The following is a 9,045-nucleotide window of genomic DNA, read 5'->3' on the forward strand; positions in this document are numbered from 1 at the left end:
TGGTTACCATGGTAAAATCCACCTTCACTATTCCTTATCTATGGTTTTAAGAGAAAACCTCTCTCTAGCTATGATACCCTAGGGGAGTGGCTAGGCCTGTGTGCTTCAGTTTTGCCAACTGCAAAAGGGGAAGACCACCAGTTCCAATCTACTTCACAGAATTGCAGGGGGGGGCACCCTGATGACTAATGGGTAGAATTCCTGAGTTCTTAGACACAAGGATACAATTACTTTGTAGGCCCAGCATTTAGGATATTTATTAAAGTGTCATACATGTTACTCAGTAATAGAAATTCAAAGTGAAAAACCCAGGAACACCAACAGTTTGGGATCATCTCAGCCCCAGCAGGATACAGTGAAACAATAATAATCAATCAGAGTTTCCTCTGTATCATTTTCACTCTTGTAAGTTGTTTTCTGTACCCTGAGGCCACATGAGCTTGACTCCCAAGAGTTTTGGGAGATTTTACAGGGTTGGGAGATTTAAGAATATAGTTTCTTTCCCTTTAACCTCTCAGATGTTTGTGAAATTGAACAACTGTACATTTGTACACCATGAAAATAAATATAAAATATTTAAATTTTAAAAAAAACACATCACTTTGATCAGATCATTCACCAGTCAAAAGGTTTCAGTGACTGCTCTTTACCCAGCTAATAAGCTCTTCAGCCTGGCATTCTAGATATTCCACAGCCTGGGTGTATCCTAACTTGTCAGCCTCATCTCACAGGAGTCCTCTTCATATACCTTACTTTCCAGCCAAACAGGCCTACTTCAAATGATCAAGCATGCTTTGTTCCTTCATGCTCTGTTACCCTCAACTGGAAAGATCTATACCCCCAACCATCCCTCAGCCATCTCCACTTTTTGAAATCCTTGGAAGTCCCATTCAAATGTTGCTCCTTTCATAAAGTCTTCAGCAATTATATTAATAACCACCTAGAACAAGATGTCTTCTGTCTCCACCAATCAACCAGTTAATCGTCATTTTTAAAAGAAGTTTTTATTGATATTTTCTGGCTTTTTGCATCCCATAATTATTTCAGATATCCACTCCCACTCCCAGAGAGCCATCCTATATAATAAATGAATGATATTTTCAGAGAAAAAAAATCAGCAAAATTTCAGTGCATTGAAAAAGTCTGAAAATATGTGCGATATATAATACATGTTATGCTTCATTCAAGTCTTATTTGATCTTTATAATTTTACCATTATTTTTTTCTTTGTTATCAGTACCAAGTCACTTTATTTGGATGCAAATGGTGGTTGCTTTTTGGTACAGATTATGAAAAGGTAAGATAACCAAAATATACATGTACTAGAAGACAATAGAAGTCACTCCCACAGTTTGGAAAGGCAGGTTGAGGCTTAGCTCTCACTGTCACTGTCTCCAAGAGTGTGGTGGTCAAAAAGATATCCCGCCATGCCAGAACTGGGGGTGAGGGGGTGGGGTGCATTTTGTGCAGATTGGTTACATGATCACCTGGTTATTTGATAGACTTTACCTGTTCATCCAGGTAGTGGGTTTCAATGAAATCACATAAGTGGGGGTCATTTTTGTCAGTTGCTAACTTGTGCAATTCCAATAATGATTGATTGACATTTTTTTCCCCAAGAGCAGAGCACACTCCATTACATTCAGCCCACTCTCCCAGTTGTCACAATCTGATTTCTTGATGTCCCAAAGGAATATATGGTAGTCTCACTGGTTTTGAAGTTTCATCAGCTTCTCAGTATGCTTCTTCTCTTTGTGGGATTGGTTTAGGAAATACTTGGCAAAGTTCTTCAGTGCTGTTTCATCCAGGTCAAAGAAGTAAGACATGGGCAGGTAGACACAGAAGCGTAAAGCTCCAAGTTGATCTGCCAGTCAATTGCAGCCTCCAAGTTTTGGTGGTAGTTCTGTCACATCTGTGAGGGGAATGAGATCACCATGGTGAGGTTGAGGTGGTGAAGACATGGAGGAGGAGGTGGTGAAGGAGGAGGTGGCAGAGGAGGAAGAGGAGGAGGAAGAAGAGGAAATAAAAGGAGGAGATGGAAGAGGAGGAGGAGGAGGAGGAAGAGGAAATAAAAGAGATGGAAGAGGTGGAGGAGGAAGAAGAAGAGGAAATAAAAAGAGGAGATGGAAGAGGAGGAGGAGGAGAAGGAAGAAGAGGAAATAGAAGGAGGAGATGGAAGAGGAGGGGGAGGAAGAAGAAGAGGAAATAAAAAGAGGAGATGGAAGAGGAGGAGGAGGAGAAGGAAGAAGAGGAAATAGAAGGAGGAGATGGAAGAGGAGGAGGAGGAGAAGGAAGAAGAGGAAATAAAAGGAGATGGAAGAGGAGGAGGAGGAGGAAGAAGAGGAAATAAAAAGAGGAGATGGAAGAGGAGGAAGAAGAGGAAACAAAAGGAGGAGATGGAAGAGGAGGAGGAGGAGAAGGAAGAAGAGGAAATAGAAGGAGGAGATGGAAGAGGAGGGGGGAAGAAGAAGAGGAAATAAAAGGAGGAGATGGAAGAGGAGGAGGAGGAGAAGGAAGAAGAGGAAATAGAAGGAGGAGATGGAAGAGGAGGGGGAGGAAGAAGAAGAGGAAATAAAAGGAGGAGATGGAAGAGGAGGAGGAGGAGAAGGAAGAAGAGGAAATAGAAGGAGGAGATGGAAGAGGAGGAAGCAACTGCACTGTAACTGAGGCTGGGGTGGCTGATGTGGAGTGACTACTGCTCGAAAGGTAGGACAGAAGTGTTGGTTAGTAGGATGTGAAGGTGGAGAGCAGCTAAGGGCAACTCCAGCTGGGAATCAAGCAGTGGGTTCTGTTCGAACACTGTTAAAGCAGGAAACCATAGCAACTCTTCTTCCTTGCACTTCTGCCTGTTACATTTACTTTTGATTTTTTGGCACATTTTTCCATTTATGTTGTTGTAGTTGCTGTGTATATTGTTTTCTTCACTCTATCAGGCCACAGAGATCTTTCCATGCTTCTCTGTATTCATCACACACATACCTATTTTTTTTTTTGGTGAGGCAATTGAGGTTTAGTGACTTGCCCAGGGTCACATAGCTGGTGAGTGTTATGTGTCCGAGGCCACATTTGAACTCAGGTCTTCCTGACTCCAGGGCCAGTGCTCTATCCACTGCGCCACATAGCTGTCCCACACACACACTTTTTTTTATAGCACAGTAATATTCCATTATATGATGTACCACAATTTTTTTAACCATTCCTCAATCAATAAATATCCATTTTGTTTCCAATTCTTAACTATCACAAAAAGTGCTGCTATCAATATTTTAGAGTAGAGAGGGACTTTCTTCTTATCAATGGTTTCCCTGGGGTATAAATACAGTAATGGAGTCTCTGGTTCAAAGAGTATGGACATTTTAGTCACTTTGCTAATTTCAAATTTTTTTCCAGAAATGGTTGTAGCATTTCACAACTTCACCAACAATGTATTAGTATACCTGTCCTTCCACAACCTATCCGTTGCCATTTTTTTTTACATTTTTGCTAATTTCCAGGGTGCTGAGTGAAACTTCAAAGCCATTTTGGTTTCCATTTTATTATTTGTGATTTGGAGCCTTCTTTCATGTCATAGTGAATTCTTTGCAGTCTTTCTTTTGAGAACTGTTTGTTCATATACTCTGAACATTTATCTATTAGGAAATGGCTATAAGTCAATAGATAGATAGATAGATAGATAGATAGATAGATAGATAGATAGATAGATAAGGAGTTAGACATAGACATAGAAACAGACACAGATATAAATATAAGTTCTTTAGAAGTCTTGGATACCAAACCATTATCAGAGTGATTTGATAGCAAGATTTTTTTTTCATTTAACCTCTTTCTTACTTCTCCTAGATGCATTGATTTTGTCTGTACAGAAGCTTTTCAGTTTCAAGTAATGAAAAATATCTATTTATCTTTTGAAATTGACTCTCTCTGGTTTAGTTAAGAATAAATCTCCTAGGGGGCAGCTAGGTGGTGCAGTGGATACAGCACTGGCCCTGGAGTCAGGATGACCTGAGTTCAAATCCAGACTCAGACACATAATACTTACTAGCTGTGTGACTCTGGGCAAGTCACTTAACCCCAGTTGCCTCACCAAAAAAAAAAAAAAAGAGAGAGAGAATAAATCTCCTACCTATAGCTGTGAAAGCTGTGAAAATTTTAATATTAAGGTTGCATATCCATTTAGGATGTATTGTGGAATGTGATATAAAGTGTTGGCCTAAGCCTAATTTCTGCCAAACTGCTTTCCAGTTTTCCCAGCAATTTTTATCAAATGAATTTTTCCTAGGTAATTTTTGTTTTCCACTTTATCAAACTCTGGGTTATTAAGTTCTATTGTTTCTCCCTTGTCTAGTCTGTTCCATTGATCCCAACACCAGATGGTTTTGATAGCTGCTGTTTTGTAATATAATTTAATGTCTGAAAGTGCTATTCTTTCTTTATCCATAATTTTTTTCATCATTTCTCTTGACATTCTAGATCTTTTGTTTCTCTAAGTGAATGTTATTATTATTCTATTAAATTCTGTAAAGTATCCCCTTGGTAATTTGATTGGTATAGCATTAAAAGTGTAAGTTAATTTTGACAATATTGTGTTATATCAGCACTGTCTAGTCATGAGCACTGAATATTCCTCCAGCTATTTAAATTGTTCTTTATTTGTTAAAGAGCGCTTTATCATTGAATCTATACAAGTCTTTTATGTGCTTAAGATCAATCCCCAGATATTTTATGCATTTTCTAATTATTTGAAATGAAATTTTTCTTTATATTATTGCTTCTTGTGCTATTTTTATATAGAAATGCTATTGATTTTTAAGGATTTATTTTGTAACCTGCCATTTTGCTCAAGCTATTAATTGTCTCAATTAGTAACTTTGCTGATTCCTTAGATTTTCCAAGTAAACCATCATATCATTAGCAAACAGGGATCGTTTTATCACCTTTTTACTTGTCTTTATCCTTTTCATCTCTTTCTCTTATCTTATTGCTGTTGCTAGCATTTCCAGAGCTATGTCAAATAATAATGGGAAAAGTGGGCATCCTTGCTTCATTCCCATATTTATTGGGAAAGGTTTGAGTATATCCCCATTGCATATAATTCTTGCTTTTGGTTTCAGGTAGATGCTTTTTATGATTTTTTTAAAAGTCCTTCTATGCCTATATGTTGAGGGTTATTGGGTTTGTTTGTTTTTTAATCATAAAAGTGCATTGTACTTTATCAAAGGTTTTTTCCTGAATCTATTGAGTTGATCGTGTGGTTTTAGATGTTTTGGTTTTGAATATGATTAATTATATTGGTTGTTTTCCTAATAGTTGAGCCATCCTTGCATCTCTAGTATAAGCCCCACTTGAGCACAATCAAGAGTTTCTTGGATAAATTGCTGTGGTCTGATAGAATTTTGTTTAAAAATTTTGAGTCAATGTTCATTAATGATATTGATGCATAGTTTTCTTTTTGTGTTTTATCTTTCCCCAGTTTAAGTGTTAGGACTATATTTTGTCTCATAAAAAGGTTCTGGTGGGGTGCTTTCTTTCTCAATTTTTGAGAAACATTTGTGAAGTGTGAGTACTAACTGTTCTTTAAAAGTCTGGTTGAAGGGGCAGCTAGGTGGCGCAGTGGATAGAGCACCGGCCCTGAAGTCAGGAGGACCTGAGTTCAAATCCGGCCTCAGACCAAACATTGACAGTTACTAGCTGTGTGACCCTGGGCAAGTCACTTAACCCCAATTGCCTAAAAAAATAATAAATGAATGAATGAATGAATGAATGAATGAATGAATGAAATAAAATAAAAGTCTGGTTGAATTCTCCTGTGAATCTCAGGACCAAGAGTTCTCCCCGCCTTACCCCACACACACCTTTTGGTAGTCCCTTTACAGCTAGATCCTTTTCTGAGATTGGGTTATTTAAGATCTCTACCTGGTCTTCTGATAGTCTGGAGAGATTCCTCTTTTGTGTTCTCAGTTTTGTTGGCATATAAGTGTGTATAACATATTCTGATTATTTTTTTATTTCTTCCATTTATATGGTGATTTCATCTTGCCCATTTGTAATTTTATCAGTTTGATTTTCTGCTATATTCTTTTTAATCAGATTAGGTAAGGATTTATCAATTTTATTAGTCCAAATGATCAGCTTTTAGATTTATCATTTCTATTTTTTTGTTTCCAATTTATCAATTTCTCCTCTAATTTTTAATACCTCTTCTTTTGTGCTTATTTTGGGTTTATTTGTTGCCTTTCTATTTTTTAAAATGAATTTTCAGTTCATTATTCCTATCTTTTTCTATTTTGTCAATGTGATGAGGTCTAGAGGTTTAGGAGTGCTGGAACCCTGAGATCAGGACACACAGGCCCTGCTTGAATGAATTCAACCCAAATCTTCTTTCAGCCAGAGAAAACGTTTATCCAACAGTTTCCCAATTCCAGAGAACTGAGAGGATTGGACCTATGCTTCCTGATGGGAAGTCCATCCTCTATGCTAAGGAAGGTGTACCCAGGTCCAAGTGCTCAAACAGAATCACTGGACCAAGAGCCTGAGAGCATTAGAGACAGCCTCATAGCTGTCTGACCTAGCTGGACCTGAGAGGTCAGGCGGAAAACACTTCCAAGCCAAGCCTAGCTAGGTGCTTGGAAATCCCCCTCCCTGCCACAAGACAACAAAGGAAATGGGGAGAGGGGGAGGCTTACATACTTTTCTTTCATGGCTGGAGAAGATTTTGGGATTTGGCAGTTATTCCTGGTGCAAGGAACCATATGACGAGGTCTAGAGGTTTAGGGGTGCTGGGACCCCAAGATCCCTGACTGAATGAATTCAACCCAAATCTTCTTCCAGCCAGAGAAAAAGTTTATTAGAGATAAACCATATAGGCCAGGTAACACCCACAAGGACAAGTAGGCATGAGAAAAGCTCAGCGTTTAAATGGGGGCCAAGGTGGATCTTATATACACTAAAGTAACTTTGGGTGACCCTTCGGGAAGGGGCTGGGAAAAGGGTCTAGGTGAGAATTCCCATTGGAATGTCTAAGAGATTGAATAGACAATGGGAATAGATAATGAGAGGAACTGGAAGGAAGAAGTTTGAAAGGCATCTGAATAAGATTGAAAAGTGGGGTTAGGGCTTTCAAAGGGAGATAAGGAGAATCGATAAAGAGCCATTTGAGACCAGAGTAAGAAAAGTTTAAGGGTTTTCTGGATCCAGTAGACAAATGGGAGCCAGATTCTTTTTAGGGCAAGGGGTGAAGGCACATCAGAATAAGATCAAAAGATAGGGCTAGGGCTTTCAAAGGGAGATGAAGAGCTGGGGCCACAGAGCCAAATTCCCTTTGGGGCAAGGGGCAAAGATCTCAGCTTGGGCCCATACCCCATCAAATGCATGTTTGTAAGGACATGATTTTCCCCCTGAACTGCCCCCAAACCCTTGGTGAATACCATTATCATATTCTTTTACATAATTACTAATTGTTTCTACAATTTGTTCTTTGACCCACTCATTATTTAGGGTTTCATCATTAAGTCTCCATTTTGGTCTATATCTTGTGTGTGTGTGTGTGTGTGTGTGTGTGTGTGTGTGTGTGTGTGTGATCTCTGAACCAATATCTATTTTTATTACATTATGGCCTATAAAGAATATATTAACTATTTCTGCCTTTTTTACACTTGTTTTCAATATCTCTATTGATGTTTATATTCTTGGTCAGTTATTGTAAATGTTCCATGTGATGCTAAGAAATGTTTGCTATCCAAATTAGAAGATGCCATAAGTTTTAACCTCTAGTTTCTGTGGCAGTTTGTTTGGTTCCATGTTTTTCCTTTTGTTTATCTTTCTGTGAGACTTATCCAAAAGCAAGAGAGGGATATTGAAGTTTCCTGACACTATTGTGTTATTATCTGTCTTCTTCTAACTCAGACGTTTCCTTTATGAATTTGGATGCTAAGGCATTTGAAATATATAGGTTTATTAATGATATTGGTTTATTCTCTATGGCTTCTTTCAGTGTAATATAATTTCCTTGTTTATCCCTTTTTATTTTTTTGAATGTTTGCTTTGGCTTTGTCAGATAGCATGATTGCAACCACTGCTTTTTTGTATTCACTTGATGTATAGTAAATTTTTTTCCATCCCCTCAGTGTTATTTTGTCTCTTTGTTTTTTAAATGTGTATCTTATAAGCAACAAATTGTAGGCTTTTGTTTTCTGTCATTCTTTTTCATTTTATTGTATTGTTGAATTCATGCATATTTCAAATTATTATAATTAGGTTTGTATTTTCCTCTGTCTCTAATGTTGGAGGTTTTTTTTTCAAGTTATGGTTTTTTTCCCTCTTCTGCTATAAACACAATATTATCAATGTTTTTTCAGTTACTTTACATTGACCTTTTTTAAAGATGGCCTTGTTCCCACTGGCATATTCCTTCTGATCACCTCCTTTCATTTATTACCCCTTTCCTTTTAGAGTTTTGCTTTTTGGTTCCTTTTTTTCTCCCACTTTTATCTGATTATTTGATTCTTCCTGGCTTTTTTCCCTCTCATTTAGTCAAGTTGATTCCCTCTTCCTCTCTTCCTTTTCAACTAGTCCTGTTTTTTAAGGGTTTTTATTTCATTTTTTGCACCCCTTTCCAGAAATGTTTTCTCTCACTCTCTTCATTATCCATCTTCTCTCTCTGAATACTATAGACTCTCATTCTCTGATTCATGACCTCTCTAATTAACCAGTCTTTCTTTTCCTCTATATTCCTCATGCACTCAAAGCTTCCAAGATATCCATTCTGTGCTCTCCCCTCTAGGCATTTCCTGCCACAACCCAGTAGATCTTGCTCCATGAATTCCCTTTTTCCATTGTGCCTCATTCCTAAGAAAAAAGCCAATTATTACAGGTGTCAGAGAGAAAAATGCCACATGGTCCCACCACGTCTTTAATTATATAGCCCATCACTGACCTATACTTTCTCCTGGTCATCTTTTTCCCCTACATTGCCTAAAAATCTCCTCCCAGTGTCTATGCTCTCCTACTCCCCCAAGCACCAGTGACCCCTAGGGGTGCCAACACCAT

General features: G+C 38.1%; 1 pseudogene; it reads right to left on the reverse strand.

Moving 5' to 3' along the window:
- Positions 1-1,372: 1,372 nt before the first annotated feature.
- LOC110211283 (ferritin heavy chain pseudogene) lies at positions 1,373-1,936 on the reverse strand (annotated as a pseudogene).
- Between the last annotated feature and the right edge of the window lie 7,109 nt (positions 1,937-9,045).

The sequence above is a fragment of the Phascolarctos cinereus genome, unplaced genomic scaffold, assembly GCF_003287225.1.
Source record: "Phascolarctos cinereus isolate Bilbo 61053 unplaced genomic scaffold, phaCin_HiC Scaffold_2;HRSCAF=192, whole genome shotgun sequence".
Lineage (NCBI taxonomy): Eukaryota > Metazoa > Chordata > Mammalia > Diprotodontia > Phascolarctidae > Phascolarctos > Phascolarctos cinereus.